Source organism: Meriones unguiculatus, chromosome 6, assembly GCF_030254825.1.
Source record: "Meriones unguiculatus strain TT.TT164.6M chromosome 6, Bangor_MerUng_6.1, whole genome shotgun sequence".
NCBI classification, from domain to species: domain Eukaryota; kingdom Metazoa; phylum Chordata; class Mammalia; order Rodentia; family Muridae; genus Meriones; species Meriones unguiculatus.
This window is the reverse complement of record NC_083354.1, coordinates 61226554-61249321: the sequence shown is the minus strand read 5'-3', so window position 1 is coordinate 61249321 and position 22768 is coordinate 61226554. Positions and strand designations below refer to the sequence as shown.

Here is a 22768-nt window from a genome sequence, read left to right as displayed (position 1 = left end):
AAACACTGAAGCTGAAGGTTGCATCAGACTTTAACCAGAATGTACTATTATAAGTAGAACAGTGTGAATACTGCTGTCTTTAACTGCATGTAGCCTTCCAACTCAATATCAAGCTCTGTCAGGAATAGCCAATTCTACCAACATGGTAGACTATCAAGCAGCCCAGAAGACTCAATGCAATTCCTACCAACATTCCAACACAGTTCTTTAGAGACCTTAAAAGAACAATTCTCAACTTCATATAGAAAAATAAAACAGCCAGCATAGCTGAAACAATCCTGTACAATAAAACAAAATACAAGAACCAAAAACTTCCTGAGTTATCACCATCCATGATATCATGCTGTATTACAGAGCAATAGTAATAAAAATCACATGGGATTGGTGTAAAAACAGAGAGGTTCCTGTATGGAATTGAAGACTTAGAAATAGACTCAGACACGCGAGGTTTTACAAAGAAGCCAAAACCATACAACAAATTGTTTTGGTCTCACTAGATGTCTGTATGCAAAAGAATACAAATAGATCTATATTTATCACCCTGCACAAATCCCCACTTCAGGTGGTTCTAAGACCTCAACATAAAACCAGGTACACTAAATCTAATGAAAGACAAAGTAGTAAATAGACTTGAACTCATTGGTACAGGAAACAACTTCCTAAACAGAACACCAACAGCTCAGGCACTAATGTTAATAATCAATAAATGGGATCTCATGAAATTGAAAAAGTTCTCCAAGGCAAAGGACACTCTCAATAGCACAAAACAGCAGCCTTCAGAATGGGAAAAGCTCTTCACCAACCCTATCTGACAGAAAACTAATATCAAAAATATAAAGAACTCAAGAAATTAAACAGCAGAAAAAAAAAACAATTAAAAAATGTGGTACAGAGCTACAATCTCTAAATATCAAGAAGTACTTAAAGAAATGTTCAATGTCCTTAGTCATCAGGGAAATGCAAATCAAAATGACACTGAGATTAGATCTTACACCCATCAGAATGGCTAAGACCAAAAAGTCAAGTGCAGCACATTCTGGCAAGGATGTGGAGCAACAGGGAATGCTCCCCCATTGCTAGTGGGAGTGAAGACTTGTACAACTACTGTGGAAATCAACCTGGAGTTTTCTCAGAGAATGGGGAAATGTTCTACCTCAAGACCCAGATATATCACTCCTAGCTATATACCCTAAAGGTTCTCCACCATACCACGAGGACACTTGCTTATCTATATCCATAGCAGCTTTATCCATAATAGCCAGTAGCTGGAAAGAACCTAGATACCCCTCAACTGAAGAATGGATGATAAAAATGTGGTACACTTGCACAATGGAATACTACTCAGCGATTAAAAACAAAAAAAAATTTACTTCTATGCTGTTCTTAAATATCTCTAAATTCTGATATATTTCCAAATAATTTAGAGCATTTAATCATTATATATTATATGTATATCCATTATTTGGGGTGATGGTCTTGCATCTATGCAGTACATACAAAAGAAAACACTTAAAATATTTTATAATTTGGCAAAGCACAAAATTGAAAAGTATCTTGTAACAGTCCCCCCAGATCATCACATCAAACCATCTCAAATGTTCCTAATGACAAATCTAAAATTATCCATAAGTTTAACACACAGTATATAAGAAGAAAGATGACCAAATGGCAACTAACTCACTTTTTTGTTAACTAATAAAATGTTAATTCTAAATAGAAGCTTCAGTTTTGTAATTAATTAAAAATAAACAAACATAATGTACTTTTCCCTTGTGAATTGTCCACTCACCCAAGGAATTTTCTCTGGCCTCAGTGGTGTTTGGTAGAGTTGCAGTAATATTAGCTCAGCTCTGGGGTCAGATCATCAATGTTTGGAGGGATAGATCTAGCAGGGTCCAGAGTCAGAAGGTTTGGAAACACACTCTGTCTAGTCTGGAGAATAATGAACCTGGTTAGGCCCTGGAATCTCCTTTTATGGAGGCTCTGAAGACCACACCCACTTCCTCCCCTGGATGCTTTCACTAATGCTTCCAATAGTGAGTTCTAGTAAATTGAATCAACCCTTATTCCAATCTGCACAAGCAAATCTACACAGCAAGCTTTCCTGAGTTACTATTTAGCTGGCTGGCAGCTCCCACCTTTAATCCTAGAGTCCTAGGTCCTGGGCTAATGAAGCAAGAAATTTTTAGTTCAAGGCCTGCAAAATTTACAGTGAGAACTTTGCTTTAATAAAAAGGGTGCATAATTTACAATAATATTTTACAGTGCTCATATTTTGCTTTTGATCATGTAACAGATGATGCTGTCATCAATCTCTGATTCAAGCAAATACCAACAATAAAATGCCAAGATCTTTGAGAATTCCATCTTTGTTTTTTTTTTTTTTTTTTTTTTTTTTTTTTTTTTTTTTAAATTTGGCCAAGGCACTACTAGTGAATCTCAATACATTTAAAGATTTTTTTTTATTGTCATTTCAGTCTACTGATGTGAAGACTCTCTTTGTAATGAACCCAAACTGATAGACATGGCACTTGCAAAAATTAGATTTAATTCCATGTAATAGTCTCTGAAACCATACATCTAAATCACTTAATAATGCTTTGTTCGCATTGAAGATCTTAGGAGAGATAACGCGCCAGCTAAGCTTCTATACATTTCAGACTGAAGTCTTTTAGAAGTCTATAATGTGTTTATATTCATAGTGACACATGTAACTTCAAATTGAACATTTTGGACCATGCAGTTGCTGATTAGTCCCGGTACATCATGAAGTCATTAGCTAATATTCTTAAATTAATGTTTTCTTCATTCAGCCTGTGAAATTGGTAGAAACAATAGTATGCTACCGAAACATTGTCTACAGATTTCAGCTGATGAGGGCCTGCCTCTGACATAATCTGATTGGCCTGCTCTTTGATCACCTCCCCCTGGGGGGAAGCAGCCTTACCAGGCCATAGTAGAGGACAATGCAGCCACTTTTGATGTGAACTGATAGACTAAGATCAGAAAGGAGAAGAGAACCTCCCCTATCAGTGGACTTGGGGAGTGGCATGCATACAGAGGGAGGAGGGAAGGTGGGATTGGGAGGGGAGGAGGGAGGGGCTTATGGAGGGATGCAGAATGAATAAAGTGTAATTGATGAAAAATTAAAAATAAATAAATAAATAATAAAATAAAACAAACAAACAAAAAAAAGATAAGCACCTGTGCATGTATTGAAACAGTTTAAATGCAAAGAGCAAAAATCCTAAATAATTACTAGACTATACATCCATCTTTGTTTTGATCATATTCTTCTCAAAGGCTACTTCTTCCAGCCATCCCCATTCCCTACTCACTTATCTTTATTTTCTTAAAAAAAAAAAGACATAAATCTGATGCTGTTTATTTTGACTCTGTAGCATGACTTTGGAGTTCAAGGATTCCTAGCTCCGCAGATGTCTAGAGTTCATGTTAACCAGACAGAGAATTGTGTTTTAATGCTGTAGATGTTTACATTTTTCATGTTTTTAACTGAAATAAAATTGCATCACTTTTCCTCTCTCTTCCCTTCTTACACATCCTTTATATAGGCAGCCATGAGAGAGAAGGTTTAGGTAAGGTTTTAGGTGGATCCTCACACCTGGAAAGATCTGGGTTTGAGTGGGTCTTTCCACTTCAAATAATTCAATCAAGAAAAATCCCTCCCAAGAAAATTTCGATCTGGGCAGGTGTGGTGGTGCAGCCTGTAATCCTATCACACAGGGAGGCACAGGTAGTCAGATTTCTGAGTTTAAGGCCAGTCTGGTGTCCAAGGTGAGTCCAGGACACCCAAGACTACATAGAGAAACCCAGTCTCAAAAAGAAATAAAGGAAGAAAGAGAGAGAGAGAAAGAAAAGAGGAAGGAAGGAAGGAAGGAAGGAAGGAAGGAAGGAAGGAAGGAAGGAAGGAAGGAAGGAAGCAGGGAAGGAAGGAAAGAAGGAAGAGAAAGGTAGATTCCAGCCTCCTGGGTTTTACTTCACTCCAGATGCCGTCAAGTTGACAAGCAAGAATAGTCATCATAAGGGCTGACCACTTTGTGCTAGGTGATCAGTTAGGGAGCTCATCCCTGATAGAGGCTAATTCTTCATTTAGGAGTGGGATTTTTTCAAATTTTCCACTACCACATCAATATGTCCATTGTTCTAGTCTTGTTTATGCAGCCATTTCTAGAAGTGACACTTTCACAGCAGACTTCCTGGCATTGTGGCTCTTCCTAGATTTCTCACCCTCTTCCACAATGTTTCTGGAGCCAATGATGCAGGGGCTAGGATATAGGTTTATCTGTTGGGGCTGGGAGCCCCATGATCTGTTGGTTTTCACAGTCTGTCCAGCTGTGATATTCCTTGAGTGTCTCTTCTATGCTTTTGTAAATAAGCATTACTAGGTTTTTTGTTTGTTTTTACCAGACTTGCAATCTACTGTTTTGTTTACTTTTATAGTTAATCAAATCAATGCTAAATTAATGTTGTTTCAAAAATTATGAGATCAAAAGAGGACTAGCAGGAAAAGAGTGTTTAGGACTCTTTTATGTTACTTGCCAGTTTTTTACATTGAGATATGCTTAGTATTTAGAGAGCCCAAGGAACCATATGAGTATGTTGAGACAGATACCAACAAGTGTATACTAATGATGAGAAAGACGTTAAAATTACATGTAAATAATCCATTAAATCCTCGAATATGACAATGGATTTGTCATCTGATGAAGATTTTTTATGTATGTAAAATTTATTTGACTCCTGTAGGTAGAAATGTGGTTCATATAAGGACTTCAAGAATTCCATGGATGAAAGTCAGGCTGTGCACTGTCATTGATGCTGTAGCTTCTTCTGGTAACTGGATTAAAATCAATGATGTAACAGAAATTCATTATGGCAGACCAGGTGGTGGAGAACCTCCCATTCCCTTAGTAAATTACTTTTCACCTAGAGTGATAGCCAAATCCTGGAACAAACGTCTCAACCCTAGTTGAACAGGTTACTAGAAACCATTTAGCTTCTGCCTTAGAGAATCCTCAGGTGGCGCGGGCGGGGGAGGTAGGGGGGAGGTAGGGGAGAGATGATGTGGTTTGTTTAAACAAAGGTGTGGCAAAGTTTTAGGGTGGAACCTCAGACTGTAATTGATCTATATTTAGGTGGGTCTCCCTGCTTCCAATTATTAAACCTCATATATATATATATATACATATATATATATATATATACATATATATATATATATATAAATTTCCAAGGCTCTTGCATTTTAGTTAATTGTAGATGTAATCAAGTTGATAAGCAAGAATAACCATCCCAAGTGCTGATTACTTTGTATTGGATGATCATTTAGAAAGCTCATTCCTGAGAGAGGCTAATTTCTAGGTCTAGTAGTGAGTCCCTTCCAAAATTCTCCCTTCTACATCAACACATTCATTATTTTGTTCTTGTTTATGCAATTGTTTTAAGACAGGCTGTTTCACATCACACTTCCTTGTATTTTGCCTCTCAGAATCTCTTTGCCCCACCATCCGCACTATTTGCGGAACCACTGAGGCTGTAGCTATGGGATATAGATATCTGTTGGGGTTGGGATCACCATGATCTGTAGACTTTTTCCCTTGTAACAAGATGTGATTTGCAGTGATGGTTTCCATTTGTTGTAAAGAGAGTCTTGTCTTATGAGAGGTAGTAGCTCATGTAGATCCTATGGGTATATATTCAAATATTTTGTCATTCTTGACTCTCTTTCAGATCCTAGGCCCAGGTTACACTTTAACAATTTGAACAGACACAAGAGACTGGAAATTTAGCCAGTTAGGTATACGGGAGATTTACAAGAAAAAAATTCGAGAATTATTTTGAGATACATCAGTGGTCTTCTTTTCCAATAGTTGTTAATCCAAGAGAGTCTTGTCCACCTGGATGATCTGTGCATTGCTTGACAAGACAACTGGGAATTTTAGGATGTAATGACTGTTGTCACCCTGTGCTGTTCTTTCCTCTGTCTTTACCGTTCTTTTCTCAGGTAGAGAAATAAGCATAATAGCTACTTCTAAGTCCAGGTGGTCTCACTTACTATGGCATGCATGTTGGTGGTGGTCAATGATGGTGAATAAGCATTTACAGTAGCATAATCCTACCCTGGGTTTCTACTCTCTGCTGTGAAAAATCTTGAGGGGAAGCACCCAACACTGTTCTGAAAACTCAGGGTAGAAACACCCCAGCTAACTGTATCTGCATATTCTTGGTTCCTGTTAAATTGATTTCTTGTTTTATGCTGCAGTTGCCAACTAGGATAGAATTTGTGTGTGCATGCACACATGTGTGTGTTCCTCATCTTTAAAATCTCCCTGCACCTCTCTTTCTCCCAGGCATCAGTTCATAGAATCAGCAGGCCTAGAGAAGTCAGCATGCTGGTTACCATAATTTGGGTTTGCCACAAAAACTATGTGACCCCACAAAGACCCTTTGAGAAATCATTCTCAAACAAGAATTGATGTTGATCAGAGAGTACGAGCTCCACAACAAACAAGAGGTATAGTAGGTCAAGTTTACATTGGACAAGATTCGCAAGGCTGCCTGGGAATTGTTGACACTGGACAAAAGGGACCCCTAGAGCATCTTTTTGAAGGCAATGTTCTACTGAGGCAACTTGTTCAAATTGGAGTGCTGAATGAGGGAAAGATGAAGCTGGATTATACCCTATGCCTGAAGGCTGAGGATTTCTTGGACAGGCAGCTGCAGAATGAGGTCTTTAAGTTTGACCTGGCCAAATCCATTCACCATGCCTGTATACTGATCTCCAAGCATCTATCTGGATCTGCAATAAGGTGGTGAACATTCTGTGCTTCATTGTCCATCTGGACTCCCAGAAGCACATGGACATCTCCTCCTTTCTCATCCAGGCTGAGAGAAGAGGAAGAATGCCAAGAAAGGCCAGGGTGGTGCTGGAGGTGGTGAAGATGAGGAAGAGGATTATATCAATAACTTCCTGGACTTGAGGACTACATGTAGGTTTCCAGTTGACTAATAAAACAGAATTGATAATTGGAAAAAATCTTCCTCTAATATGCACTTGGGTTTGCTCTGTGAGAAGTGTTTTGTTCTAAGAAGTCTCTTGCAAGTGTACGAGCTTGTAAAAATTTGATAAAGTTTTTCAACTCTGTGTTCAATTTTTGTTATTTTAATGTTCTTCCAAATTATTTTAGATTGGAGGGTCTAATGTACAAAAAAAAAAAAAACAAAGGAGGAGTGAGCATCATATTGTACTCACAAACTCTTTTCTTAACAGTGACAATGAGTATGAGTATTGGTATTTGAGGAACACAGGACCACCAGCTAAAGCCAATTAAATGCAACTTTGTCAAACACTGAAAGTTTAAGTTGTCTGGACAAAATTTGCCTCAATCAAATCAAAATGAGTTTTAGTGTAGATATTTAAAGAGATGGGCACCTGTTGGTTGGATAGCCAAGTCTTGTACAATCATGGGAGCTTCCCTTATGACTCAAGGTTTCCTCCCATAACACAGGAGGGTTCCCCTACTGTTCATCATGATGGAATTTAGATAGACATAGAAACCTCTGGACAAGTCTGTGAAGAATTAGTGCCATTCCATTCACTTTAGTTGGAAAGAGCCACCCTAAATGGTAATAAGATTTATTTATCCCTTCTATGGATTGGAGTCTCAAAATGAAGAAAAGGAAAAAAGGAGCTGAGCAGGAAGCTTTCCTACAGTTCCCGCTTCCTAATGCTTTGGGGATGCCATTAAAACAGCTGCCTTGGGATCCTGCCACCATTTTTTCCCACCTTGATGGACAATATCCTTGAATTGTGAGCCCCAAGAAGTTCTTGTTCATGTAAAATTAATCAGGAAAAAGGAAAGTAACTAATATGGTCTTCAAGTGTCAAGAGGTTGTAGAGGAATGTTACTTTAGAACATGGCTGTTCTGGTAAGAGATGAGATCCAAAGATCTTCTAAATCTCTGTGATCCAGCTGGAATACACACACACTTTTAATTCAGGAGACAGAGGCAAGCAGATCAGAGGTCAAGGCCAGTTTGGTACAGAACCAGTTTCAGGAAAAGAAAAGCTTAGATCCAGGTGTGGGGATACGTTCCTTTAATCCCAAACAATGAAGATAAAATTTGGTTGCAGAAGGAAGCACCCATGCTTGGAATTTATGTCCACTTGAGTGGCAGAAAAGATGACAAATAACTGAAGATTTGACAGAATAGGATACTCCCAGTCTCATGAGAAGAGAGAGGAAAGAGGGGCATCTTAGGTGGCAATACAAAGTGATAAGAGGCAGTTTTACTGGGATAGTAATAGAGAGACTGTTTGTGGAGAGAGAAGTCAGGTAAAGCCTGAAGGAGCCAGAGAGTGAGATGGAGCCAGGAAATTACAGCAGATTGCTGGAGTTAGTTGGAGGCTAAGCTAATTAATTCAGAGGCCTAAAGAAAAGCCAGATTGAATAAGTTAGCTGGGAGAGGAATTTGAGTTAAAACATCAGAGTTAAAACAGCCAGACCAAAGCTCAGTAAGAACAAGAATGGGTGATCATATTAAGCAGTAAGTCTCAGAGGCTGAAGAAATCCCAGGCCTAGGTTCGAGTGTATGGAGATTAGAAGCTTCCAGCAATAAGCCTAGGCTAGCAGAAGAGGCAGTATGCCTCCCAGACAATTAACTGAACCAGGCAAATAAAACATACTTTTACAAGAAGTGAAACACTGAGATCTGCATTACTAGGATGCTAAAATCAAATATGAAAGCAAAGCACTTACTAGGGAAGGCGTGAAGTAAGGTTGCATTTTCTTGGAGAGACAACCAAAGAAGGAGGTGACTTACTGCAGTGAAAAATATAAAAGCTTCAGAGGTTTGAAATGAAGGTGTTTTAACTCAGAAATATGCCATTCTCTTTCTTACTTTTTTATTATTTGAGATTTTTACTTTACATCTCTTAAGAGTGCAGTCTCCCCTCTCACTCAACCCTCAACTTCTGCTCCTTCCCCCCTCCAGTCTTCCTTTTCCCCCAGAAAAGAGGAGCTTCCTCCCCTACTAACCCAGCCTGCAGGTCAGTCTAACAAGACCCTAAGACAGGGGATGAGAATGGGAAGGGACAAAGCATACCAACCCAGCCCATTGGCATCTCTATATAGTGTTGAAATTCTGGGCAGGTGGTGAGCAGACTATACTGGTTACCCTGCTTCACACAAACAAGGAGGAATACACCCTCAGGTTCATTCTGTTGACTGTCATCCTGAAAGACTCCTAGAGCCCATTCCAAAGACTTGGTTAAATTCAGCTCCCAGTAATATTTCCTAGAGGTGAAGCTTTGTGATCCCCTGGAAGCAAAATAGTGTTGAGATGATTTCACAGATGTCTCCTGATGGTGAAAGCTAAAGTTGAATCTTCTCACAACATCAAATGGGGTCATACTGTCAGGGGCTAAGATTGCTTTTCCAAATGAAATATACACTGTGGAAAGAGGCAACATTTTAATTAAAATGAGCATTTTAATTTCTCAGATGAGAGAGGTACCTGGAGATTGCCCAAGCTATAAGAGAGACATCTAAGGCTAGAAGGTTAAAGGTGGCTCAAGCACTTTAAAGACAAGAAATTCCACAAGCAACAAAATGGGATCCTGATAAAACAAAGAGAAGGGAGCTTCATCCTACTTCTGTCAGGTGACTTTTAATTACACCTGGCAAAAGGAAGATGTGTGCATTGCTTCAAGGTCTAGAATGAAGGCTGTCCTCATGGGCCTCCATCAAAACTCATTTCTAAGAGAGAGGCGATGATAATCATATCTTTATTTGCATGTAAGCACTCATGTTTATACTCAAGGAGAAGCTAAGTATGCATTAAAAGTGTTTTGCTGGTTGTAACTGTCTGCCTTTATCCAATTGGCTTCTCTGATACTCTTTCCCTGTGAGGGTATAATTCACATTTAGATGTAACAGGGAAATTTAGACACTGTCTCATGTCCTACAAATTGGTTTTATTTTTATTGTTCATGATATATACCCTTGTGTATATAGTTATTTTATGTTTATTTATTTAGTTCTTTTTGATACAGTCTTGATATATATTTTTGACTGGCCTATCACTCAGCATATCAACCAGGCTAGCCTCAAACTCATGGGTAATCCTCATGTCTTGATATTATATTGTTGGGATTACAAGTGTATAACACTATAATTTGTATATTTCTAATCTAAGAAGTGAAGGTACTTTATAAATTCTACAGCTAAAATGTTTAAGGAAAGGCAGTCAAATATTTTCATCACTGGGTTTATTTAACATGAATTAGATTATAATGAATTAATTTATCATTCCTTATGTCACAAGAAAAAACTGATACTATATTTTCATCCTGGATCACATACAACAATATATTCATGTTCATGTATATTTTTAAATAACCATGTGAATAAACATGATTAGAAATGACACATCTTTCAGTGGAGATTAAAAAAAACAGGTTGTGGTAAGCTTATCTCATTGTTGAAGTGCACCTCTGGCCTTTTCAGCAGTGCTGACACTCACCTTGGAAGCACTTGCACCTCTCAATCAGTCCAGTGATGGGCAAGGCACTGAGCTCTGGTTTCATAGGCTGGGGCATGCAGAGCTGCACTGACTCACTCCTGCAAGGACAAGAAGACCTTGATCTGCCGGGTGCTAAAGAAACCATTACAGTGATTAGGAGAAATGCTCACCCCAAGTTCACACAGGGACTCAGGAGTTAAATCCCTTCCCACACAAGCCCTTCCTGCTACCAATTTGTTTGTCCATGTGTCCTGCTACTTCTTCTACTACAAGAAAATGCTGCTGATGGGCCTCAAGATTTATGATTTCAAAAGTAGATATTTTATCACCAAGTCCTTTTGCATTACTGCTTTACTATTATGTAGTAAGTAAAGGCACTTTCTGGTAAAGAACAGATGTCATATACATGAAACCAATCTCAAACATCATACACAAGCAATTGAGTATTATTCATTTCTAAAGGATATTTTTAGTTTGTTAAGGCAGCTTGATCAATTTTATAGCCTAGTTCAAGGATCCTGGCTTGCACTGATGATTGTACTCACCTTCTGAACACGTCTTCCAAGTCCTGCAAAAACAACAAGAATAGTTTAGACTCATGAAGAAATGGCTTACAATGTTTTTGTATGAAGTTCATATAAATGTTAGTCATCATCACACTTATTGATCTTTCAAATTTATTTTCATGTCTTAAGATAATACCAACCAAGCAAATGAGCAGAAGAGAATTCTTGATGAAATCAGACAGTGAGCGCAATATTGGAGAAGAACATGCATAGGGATTGTACATTGTTTTACAACCCACAGATGTCTACATGTGGGACTTTCCTTGAGCCTGTCCACAAAGCACAGGCATGATTTTACTAAGAATACTTTCAAACTGCAAAGTCACCCCTGAATGACACCTCATGCCTATAATTCCAGAATTTGGGGTTTTGAGACCTCAGGATTACTGTGAGTTTCAGGCAATCATTCACCACCAAAGAAGTCCATACATCAATGTTTCACCTTCCAAAGAACACAGAAAAATACATTTTGTAAAGAGAAGACATTAACTATAAATTTCTTTAAAACTATACATAATTTTCAAGTTGAGGCAAAAAATAATGAATGTTTTGTAACAGGAATAACTGCATTTGGGATTTTAGAGAAGCAAGCTACAAAAGAAAAAAATGAAGAGATATTCAATGGGGAAATCCACAGACACAGTGTCAAAGGCTTGCTCTTTTAAGGTTATAACAGAACATAGTGTTTCCAGATTATCCTTAATATCCGCTGACAATAAGTGCAGGGAATGTGGACAGCTATCTTAGATGTAACAGTCAGAGTGGGGGCCTCAGATAACAAAGCCCTTTCATGCACTCCTCCATGCTCCCCTGGAGCAGCACCACATATGGCTGCTGGAATATTGTCATCAGCTCCCGATACATTGCTATTAGTTGACTCCTCTTTTGGACCATCAAGGCTTCACTTTTCCTCAGTTTCTCTAACATAGTTTGGCCTTCATTTTCCATATACTCTATATGCTGCTTTTCTTCTTCATAATGAATTGGATGTAGTTTCCTATATTCTATCCTGATCATTTCTTTCCGAAGAGTCACATAGTCCTGAAGAAAAAGCCCAGAATATTTTATCATCTCAACTGATTCCATCTAAGCTTAAATTCGACTGGTCGATTCTGTCACTGTGGTGTACACACTGATTTACTGTGCCCACTTTTCAGAAATGGAAATTATTTTATTTCATTCATTTTTCTATGTTAATGGCACAATCAAACAAACCCATCATTTTCTCTAAGTATTTTCATCAATTTAATGAGATATTGAGCCAATTGAAAAGATTATTTGATAATTCATATGTTCAAACAAATATGACATTCTGCACGTAGTAATTAAATATCATGATATAGCCATAAAGTCAAACATACTGTGCTAAACTGACAGGAAGTCACTCATTAGTCTCAACATTCTCTACCATAGCCTGGCCATGCTCTCTGAGTGGAGAATTTTATTTTACGCTCAGAATTAGAGGCCTGCAGAAAAGGTTTTCCTAGTATCAATGTCCATGCCTTATTCTCAACTTGTGAATGAGCAGGTTTGCAAAAGAGCTGCCTCAATCTATTTTCAAGCTGATTTTCAGCATCAATTTCATACCACCAACCACTGAGTTGTCATTCTATTCGCTGCCTTTAGATTCTCTTGATTTTCTTGGATCTTCTTCTATAAAGATGCCATCTAATTCAGAAATCTCTCCTGTAAAAAACAAAAAATGTCCACTTTAGGTAAATAAATAGTACTGATGGACTCTTAGGCAATGAACACTTTACTTTAGGGAGAGTAGAAGGATCACAGTGTCCTTCATTTTTTCTTTTGTTGACAATGAATTTTAGATTTCTGGCAATAGAAATAAAAAATACAGCATAACCCTTTGTTAAGTCATTTATAAGCCTCACTGGGTAACATGCATCTGGTTGGAATTCCCAGATCCTTCTCTCTAGTTAATTCCAATGTATTTTTTTTCTCATTTTCTCCAGTCATGGACAGTTTAGAAAGATATGAACTTACTTAGTCACTTTCCAGGGACCTGGACATGAGGAAATATAAAACTAGATATTATCTTTACACTTATGGGTTTCTAAAAAATATTTATATAATCATAGTCACTCTCTCTCCATTACATGTTTAAAATTTGCCACCACTTAGAACAGAAAGGCTTCCTCATAATCAGGACAGGCATCTTCCTGTGCTCTGCTAAGCTCCCTCTCTCCAGCTGTCATATTCTCTCAGAACCATCACTTACCATTTGCCCCTCAGCAGCTGCTTCAGTGGGACAGTGCCTGTGACCCTTGTGCTCCTGAGAGTCAGAGCACAGTTGACAGAGGAGGACCCTGTTTTCCTCACAAAAGATCCTCTTTGCCTCCTTGTGGGTCACACACTTGTGCTCCTCAGAGCTCAGGTACTTCATGAGGCTGTCCTGTCTGGCAATGGACACCAGCTTCTTCAGAACAACATTGGTTCTGAAGTCCTTCTGCCTGGATGGATGCCTACACGTGGGACAGTGGACAGGAACTTGCTGGTCTTCCCAGAAAAAGCAGAGGCAGGCCCGACAGGAGCTGTGTCCACAGCTTATGGTGATTGGGTCTGATAGGCAGCCCAAGCAGATGGGGCAGGTGAGCTCTTCCAGGAAAGCCTGTGAGATGCCTGACTCCATTTTCCTGAGGAAAGAAGCAGAATTGCTATTATTGGACCCCAGAGAAGCAAGAGACTGCTCAAAATTTGATTCAAGTTGTGATTCAATTCTGTCTATGGCAAAACAGGCTTCACTTTTCGCATGATCAAGGATAAAAGGAAGCATAGGATTTTGGGTGCTGATGTTTCCTGTTACACTTTCCTGACAGAAACAGAGTAATAGCCGGACGTGGGGGCAAATGCCTTTGATCCCGGTACTCAGGGAGGAATACACAGGAAGATCTCTGTGAGTTTGAGTCCACCCTAGTATATGAAGCAAGTCCTGGTCAGCAAAGGCAACACAGAGAAACACTGTTTCAAGAACGAAAAAAAAAAAAAAAAAAAAAATTCTGTTGACCTTTTGTGCCTTCTGATCTGAAATTGTCCTGGAGACTTCTGCCAAATGTCACCTTGGCTCAAGGTCAGAGACTTTCTTTCAGTGTTTTTTGGGGTAAAAAAAAATGTGTACACACATGCACACACTACCTTACAGACATACGTAAGTAAAACACCTCCTTCTTTGTTTTCTGTCCAAGAAAAGGCACCCCGACTTCACACCTTCCCTAGTAAATGCTTTGCTTTGCTTTCTGATTTTAGCTTATTAATCATTCAGATTCCACTGTCCCATCCATTGACACTTAAAGCAATGTTATTTACTTTTTCTCTCTGCTACAAGTACCTAACAAGAACAAGAATTTTTGAGGGTTTATATTTCAAGGTATTGGCCATCACGGTGGGGAAGAAATGTTGGCAGGAGCTCTAGGCAGCTGGCCCCATGGCGTCCAACATCAGGAAGCAGGAAGCAAGGGAAGCTTGCTGATCAGCTCATCCCCATTTTCAGCCTCAACCTGTGGAATGGTGCAGTGACCTCACCAGCCTTGTGGGAGCAACTTCCCACCTGAAGTGAATCTAAGCCAACTATCTCTCAGAGACTTCTCCAGTCATCTCATGTCAGTCCTGAATCTAGGAACATTGTTTTCTTGTAAAAACTTATTTGCTTCCCAAAAACACAACTCCTGCCTGAGTATATGGGAGGAAATCTTGAGGGATAAATGAAGTTCACATGAGTATTTGAGACTTGGCTGTCTAACCAATAGGAGTTCACTTTCTATCCCTTTAAGCGTCTACACAGAAATCATCTTGGTTTGATTGAGCCACATTTCCTTCAAAGAGCTTAAGTTTCTGTGTTTGAAACAAATGGAGTGAAATGATATCCTGGATATCCTGTGTACATCAAAAACCAATACAAATACTCATTGTCAATACTTAGTTGGGCAAAGGGACTGTGGCTCCAGTATTTCTTTCATTCCTTCCTTTCGTTTCTTTTTCTTTTATTCTTTTCTTTTTGTCCTTTAAGACATGGTTTATCTTTGTATCCCTGGCTGCCTTTGAACTCAGGCCTGCTTCTGCTTTCCCACTGATGGAATTAAAGGCTTGTGCAAGCACTGCCTGGCTACTGGTTTCATTTCTTTCTTTCCTTCTTTCTTTCTTTCTTTCTTTCTTTCTTTCTTTCTTTCTTCCTTCCTTCCTTCCTTCCTTCCTTCCTTCCTTCCTTCCTTTCTTTTTTTCTTTCTTTTTTTAGATTTATTATTATTTATACAGTGTTCTGCCTGTATGCCAGAAGAGGGCACAGATCTCATTATAGAAGGTTTTAAGCCACCATGTGGTTGTTGGGAATTGAACTCAGGACCTTTGGAAGAGCAACCAGTGCTCTTAACCTGTGAGCCATCTAGCCAGCCCCTTGGCTTCATTTCTAAACTTCTTTGATGGTCATGTTTTTCTCATTTGTTTTTTTTTTTCAGTACATTATATATCTCACTCCAAATTAATTCATAAATACACAGAAATATCAAAAATTGAACACAGCATTGAAAATTTGCATCATTTAATCAGGACCTATTCTTATGAATAAAATGGTTTAATTAGTTCTCTCTACTTTATTACATGCAGACTTCCATTCTAGTAAACCAATCTATAGCTAAAAATAGCCACTTCTTACAACATGGCAGCCTATTATCAAACATCCCTGAGATTCTCTTACAATTTACAACAGAAAAAAATATTACTCCCCACCCCCAAGGGAGGAGCAGTACTGCTAGGCCACAGAGGAAGACTATGCAGGCAGTTCTGAAGATACCTGATAAAACAGGTCCTCCCTGTTTTATTGGGGAGGAGGTCCTCCCCAATCAGTGGACTGGGAAAGGGGCAGGGAGGAGATGAGGAAGGGAGGGTGGGATGGTGAGGAAATGAGGGAGAAGGATACAGCTGGGATATAGAGTTAATAAGATATAACTAATACTAAAAATAAATTTAAAAAAAAGAAATTTTTTCTTTTGCTAAATCTTGTATTTTTTACTTTTATACTACCCCAAAATATCTCTAAAGACTGGTATTTTTCAAGCCATTCAGAATATTTATTTGTTACATATTATATATGTATGCAGTATTAGATGTTATGATCTTGCTTATATGCAGTACATACATAGTAAAATGCTCAAATGCTTTAGAATTAAGAAAAAACTCAAAATTGAAAAGTGTCTTGTAATTGTCTCTTAGTATAATACATCAGAGGATCTAAATCATGCATGATAAATCTATAATGATCCACATCTTTAACATGTTCTATACCAAGGAATATGATCAAATGGTAACAAAATCATTTTTGCTAAATAGTGAAATATCACATCTAAGCAGAATCCTCAGTTTGGTAATTAATTAAAAGTGGTAAATATTAATGACTTCTTTCCTGTAAATCATGCACTCACCCAAGCAACTGTCTCTGGTCTCAGCAATATTTTGTTGGGATGCAGTAAACTTAGCTCAGTTCTGGGTCAGACCCTCAGTGCAGAGAGGTGGTAGATCTAGCAGGGTCTGGAGCCAGAAGGTGTGGAGACAAACTCTGTTTGCTCTGGAGAAGAGTGAACTTTGATGAACCCTTGGAGGTCCTTATATACAGTCTCTAGAGACCCCGCAAACTCCCAATAGCACCTTTCTAAATAAAAGATTGAATCATGGTAGAGAGGACTCCCACTTTCTGTGGAATAAGGGTGAGGAAAGATGCAGGGAGAGTGGGACAGGGAAAAAGAGAAGGGGAAGACTATGATAGGGATGTAAAGTGAATTAAAAAGCAATTAATGAAAAAAGGAAATCTGAAATATCAAAAAAAATAAGGTTGAATCAACACCATTTCAAAAAAAAGGTTTCAAAAAAAAAGGGAGTCAGTGCTTAGCTGGGTGTGTCAGCTCACACCTTATCCCAGTGTTCGAGAACTGGGATCCTGAAGCAGGAGGAGTTTTAGGGCAAGGCCTACCTAGGATATACAGTAAGAATTTGTTTTTTTTTTTTGTTTTTTTTTTTTTTAAAAGACTTAGTGATTTTATACCCAAATACTTTTCAGTGTCCTTATATTTTTACTTTTGCTAAGGTAAGAGTTGATTATGTTATGAATCTGTGATTTTAGCAACTTTCAACATTAAAATTTTTATTGGTTTCTTGAAAATTTAGTTCAATTTATTTTTATCATGTTCACCTCACCTGTAACTCCTCTCAAACTGATCCACTTTTTCCACTAACTCAACTCTCTATTATTTAAAATCACAAAGCACCAGCCAAATGTTCGTGCACATAATTGTATATCAGTTCCTTCTGTGAATAGTGTCGCTAGAGTTCAAAGATGCCTATCTCAATAGACATTTAGTGTTCACAGTAACCAGCTAGAGAATCCCACGGAAATGCTGTAGTAGTAAAATATCCAAGAACCTGCAACATTGTGAGGCACATGCCTTTAATCAAGCACTCAGGGACACAGAGGGCAGTATATCTCAATGAGTTCCAGGGCACTATATCTCTGAGTTTCAGGTAAGCATGCTTTACAAAGCAAGTCCAGGACTTCCACAGCTTGATACATAAGAAAAAACTGTCTACAATAAAAGAAAGCCAGAGAGAAAGGAACAAAAACAACAACAACAACAAAATCAAAATAAAACAAAACATAAAAAAAGAACCTGCAACATCTTTCTGTCCTCCCTGCTCTCATGAAACAGGGTTTTTCCTAGTAGTCTTGGCTTTCCTGGAACTAGTTCAGTAGACCGCAATGGCCTGTAACTTTACAGATCCTGCTGACTTTGCCTGCCAAGTGCTGGGATTAAAGTCATGCACCACAACTACCACCTGGCCAAACACATAACATGTCAGTTAGATACTGTTCAGTGTGTTGAATGAACCTGCATGCTGTGTTTTCATATTTTAATTCTCATGTGGTTTTAGTGGAAATAAAATCATATCACTTTCTCAGTCCCATTTCATTTCTTCTTACAGATTCTTTATATAGGCTGGTGCCAGACAGTGTGGCTAAGACTTAAGGTGGATCCTCACATCTCAATAGATGCAGATTAAGGTGGGTCTCTTCGCTCCAGGTGATTCAACCAGGAAAAAATGCAGCCTCTTGTGTTTTAATTAATTCCAGATGTAGTCAAATTCACAAGCAAGAATGGCATCACAAGGACTGGCCACATTTTATAGGGTGCTCAGTTAAGTAGCTCATCTTTGGTAGAGGCTAATTCTTTGTCAAAATTTCCCACTTGCACATCAACAAATCCAATGTTCTGTTCTTGTTGATGCAGCCAGTTTTTGAAAAATTATTAGCTTTTTACAACTTGCAGTTTATTCACCTTGTATCAGAGCGGTAGCCACCTCCCTCATTTCCTCCCAAACTCACCCTCCCTCCCTCATCTCCTGCCATACCTCTCCCCAAGTCCCCTGATAGGGGAGGTCCTCCTCCCCTTCCATCTGGCCCTAGTTTATGAGGTGTCATCAGGATTGTCTTATGCAGCCATTTTTAAGGAGAGACTGTATCACAGCAGACTTCCTGGTATTCTGGCTCTTCCTATCTTCCCTACCCTCTGCCACAATATTTCTGGAGCCAGTGATACAAGGGCTAGGAATTAGGTGTATCTGTTGGTTGTCGCAGTCTGTCCAGCTGTGGTATTCTGTTAGTGTTTGCCTGTATGCTTCTTCTCTATGCTATTGTATATATGCTATATGCTATATGCTATCCTAGCTTTACTAGGGTTTTTGTGTTTTTGTTTTATCAGATTTGCAATCTAATGTTTGGTTTACTTTGATAGTAAGCTAAATCAATGATATATTAATTTTCAGTGATTATGAGATCAAGGGAAGAATAGCTATAACTACTAAGGAGGCCTGGCAGAAAAAGGGTGTTTAGTATTATTTATGGGACATGCCAGTTTTACACACTGAGCAGTATTTACTATTTAGAGAAGACAAGGGACCATAATGAATATATTAAAATGGAGCTCAAAGTGTGTATAAAGATGAGAAAGATGTTAAAATTACATATGTTCACCTATTGTATCCCAGATAATGGGATTGGATTTGTCATATTGACAAAGGTTCTAATGTATATAAAGCATATTTGAGTCGTGAAGCTCAATGTAGTTCAGATAAGGATTGTTCTTAATTGGAGTTAGCTAGCCTATAGATGAACTCAGGCTCAGTGATGGTCTAGCTTCAGTGTAGCCTCTTCCCTCCCTGGTGATTGAATTAAAATCAGTACCATGAAATGAATTACCTCACATCAGACAAGGAGCTGGAGCCCCTCACATTCCCTTAGTAAACTATTTTCATCTAGAGTGATAACCAAATTCTTTAGCGAAACCAAAAAAATCTGAACACAGGGGTCTTTCCTGAGACTGCTATTCCAACCAAGGACTATGCATGGAGATAACCTAAGACCCCTGCACAGATGTACCCCATGGCAATTCAGTATCCAAGTGGGTTCCATTGTGATAGGAACAGGGACTGTCTCTAACACGAACTGATTGGCCTGATCTTTAATTACCTTCCCCTGAGGGGGAAGCAGCATTACCAGGCCACAGAAGAGGACAAGGCAGCCACTCCTGATGAGACCTAATTGACTAGGATCAGGAGGAAGGAAAAGAAGTCCTCTCCTATCAGTGGGCTTGGGGAGGGGCATGTATGCAGAGGGTGGAGGAATGGAGGGATTGGGGCCAGAGGAAGAAGTGAACCACGGGGGAGGGGGGGACACAAAGTGAGTAAAGTGTAATTAATAAAGAAAAAGGAAAGAAAAAAAATAAAAACGAATTAAAAAAAAGAAATAGTCCTTGTTCCCCTTACTATGGGCAATCACTTGGTTACTGAATATTCAACCAGAGAACTCCTTCAGCTGATAAACACCTTCAGCAAAGTGGCAGGATACAAAATCAACTCAAAAAAATCAGAAGCCCTCCTATATACCAAAGACAAAAAGGCTGAGAAAGAAATTAGGGAAACAACACTCTTCACGATAGCCACTAATGACATAAAGTACCTTGGTTTGACTCTAACCAAGCAAGTGAAAGACCTGTTTGAGAAAAACTTCAAGTCTCTGAAGAAAGAAATCCAAGAAGATATCAGAAGATGGAAAGATCTCCCATGCTCATGGATTGGTAGGATTAACATTGTGAAAATGGCCATACTGCCAAAAGCAATCTACAGATTCAATGCAATTCCCATCAAAATACCAACTCAATTCTTTACAGACCTTGAAAAAAAGATTCTCAGCTTCATATGGAGAAACAAAAAACCCAGAATCTCCAAAACGATCCTGTACGACAACAGATCATCTGGAGGTATCTCCATTCCAGATCTCAAGCTGTACTACAGGACAACAGTAATAAAAACTGCATGGTATTGGCATAGAAACAGAAAGGAGGATCAATGGAACCGCATAGAAGACCCAGAAATAAATCCACACACCTATGAATACTCGATATTCAACAAAGAAGCCAATTCCATTCAATGGAAAAAAGACAGCATCTTCAACAAATGGTGCTGGACCAACTGGATGTCTACATGCAGAAAAATGAAAATAGATCCATATTTATCACCCTGCAGAATACTAAAGTCAAAGTGGATCAAGGACCTCAACATAAAACCAGATACCCTAAATCAATTGGAAAAAAAGTGGGGAACAGCCTAGAACTCATTGGCACAGGAGACAACTTTCTGAACAGAACACCAACAGCACAGGCTCTAAGAGCAACAATCAATAAATGGGACCTCATGAAACTGAAAAGTTTCTGTAAAGCAAAGGAAACCGTCATCAAAACAAAACAACTGCCTACAGATTGGGAAAGAATCTTCACTAACCCTTTATCTGACAGAGGACTAATATCCAGTATATACAAAGAACTAAAGAAGCTGAAAAGCAGCAATCCAAGTAATCCAATTAAAAAATGGGGAACAGAGCTAAACAGAGAATTCTCGACAGAGGAATATCGAATGGCAGAGAAACACTTAAAGAAATGCACATCCTCATTAGCCATCAGGGAAATGCAAATCAAAACGACCCTGAGATATCACCTTACACCCATCAGAATGGCCAAGATGAAAAACTCAAGCGATAACACATGCTGGAGAGGTTGTGGAGAAAGGGGAAACCTCCTCCACTGCTGGTGGGAATGTAAACTGGTACAACCACTCTGGAAAGCTATCTGGAGCTTTCTAAGACAAATAGGAATAGTGTTTCCTCCAGACCCAGCTATACCACTGCTAGGTATATACCCAAAGTTCGTTCAAGCACACAAAAGGGATACTTGCTCAACCATGTGTATAGCAGCTTTATTTGTAATAGCCAGAACCTGGAAACAACCCAAACGTCCATCAACGGAGGAATGGGTACAGAAATTGTGGTATTTTTACACAATGGAATACTACTCAGCAATCAAAAAGGAGGAAATCATGAAATTTGCAGGCAAATGGTGGGATCTAGAAAAGATCATTCTGAGTGAAATATCCCAGAAGGAGAAAGACAAACATGGGATATACTCACTTATATAGATACTCACTTATATACTCACTTATAAGATATGATAAACATAATGACAAACATGGGATATACTCACTTATATAGATAATCACTTATATACTCACTTATAAGATATGATAAACATAATGACAAACATGGGATATACTCACTTATATAGATACTCACTTATATACTCACTTATAAGATATGATAAACATAATGAAATCTATACACCTAAAAAAGATAATCAATTGAGCGGACATGGGGTAAGATGATCAATCCTCATTTAGAAAGACAGATGGGATATGCATTGAACGTATGACAGGAGTCTACTGAGCACATCTGAAAGACTCTAACTAGCAGTGTTTTCAAAGCAATGACTCATGACCAAACCTTTGGCAGAGTACAGGGAATCATAAGAAAGAAGGGGAGTTAGTCTGATGGGGAAAGGATAGGAGCTCCACAAGGACCAAATATATCTGGGCACAGGATCTTTTCTGAGACTGACATTTAACCAAGGACCATGTATGGATATAACCTAGAACATCCACTCAGATGTAGCCTGTGGTAGCTCAGTAACCAATTGGTTTCCCAAAGTGAGGGGAACAGGGACTATTTCTAACAGGAACTCAATGACTGGCTCTTTGGTCTCCCCACCCCCGAAGAGAGGAGCAGTCCTGTTAGGCCACAGAGGAGGGCTTTGCAGCCAGTCCTGAAGATACGTGATAAAACAGGATCAGATGAATGGGGAGGAGGTCCCCCCTATCAGTGGACTTGGAAAGGGGCACAGTGGAGATGAGGGAGGGAGGGAGGGACTGGGAGGGAATGAGGGATCAGGACACGGCTGGGATACAGAGTTAATAAAATGTAACTGATAAAAAAAATAAAAAATAAAAAAAGAAGAAATTTGAGACAGCACATTCAAGCAACTTAATGGCTCACTTAAAAACCCTAGAAAAAGAAGAAGCAGACACACCAAGAAGGAGCAGACGGCTGTAAATAATCAAACTCAGGGCTGAAATCAATCAATTAGAAACAAATAAAACAATTCAAAGAATCAGTGAAACCAAGAGCTGGTTCTTTGAGAAAATCAACAAGATAGACAAACCCTTAGCCAAGCTAACTAAAAGGCAGCAAGACACCATCCAAATCAATAAAGTAAGAAATG

The 22768-nt window shown here is 38.8% G+C and overlaps 1 pseudogene; it reads left to right on the top strand.

The window, feature by feature from the left end:
* The first annotated feature begins 6410 nt into the window (after nucleotides 1–6410).
* LOC132654853 (small ribosomal subunit protein uS4-like) lies at nucleotides 6411–7030 on the top strand (annotated as a pseudogene).
* Nucleotides 7031–22768: the final 15738 nt, after the last annotated feature.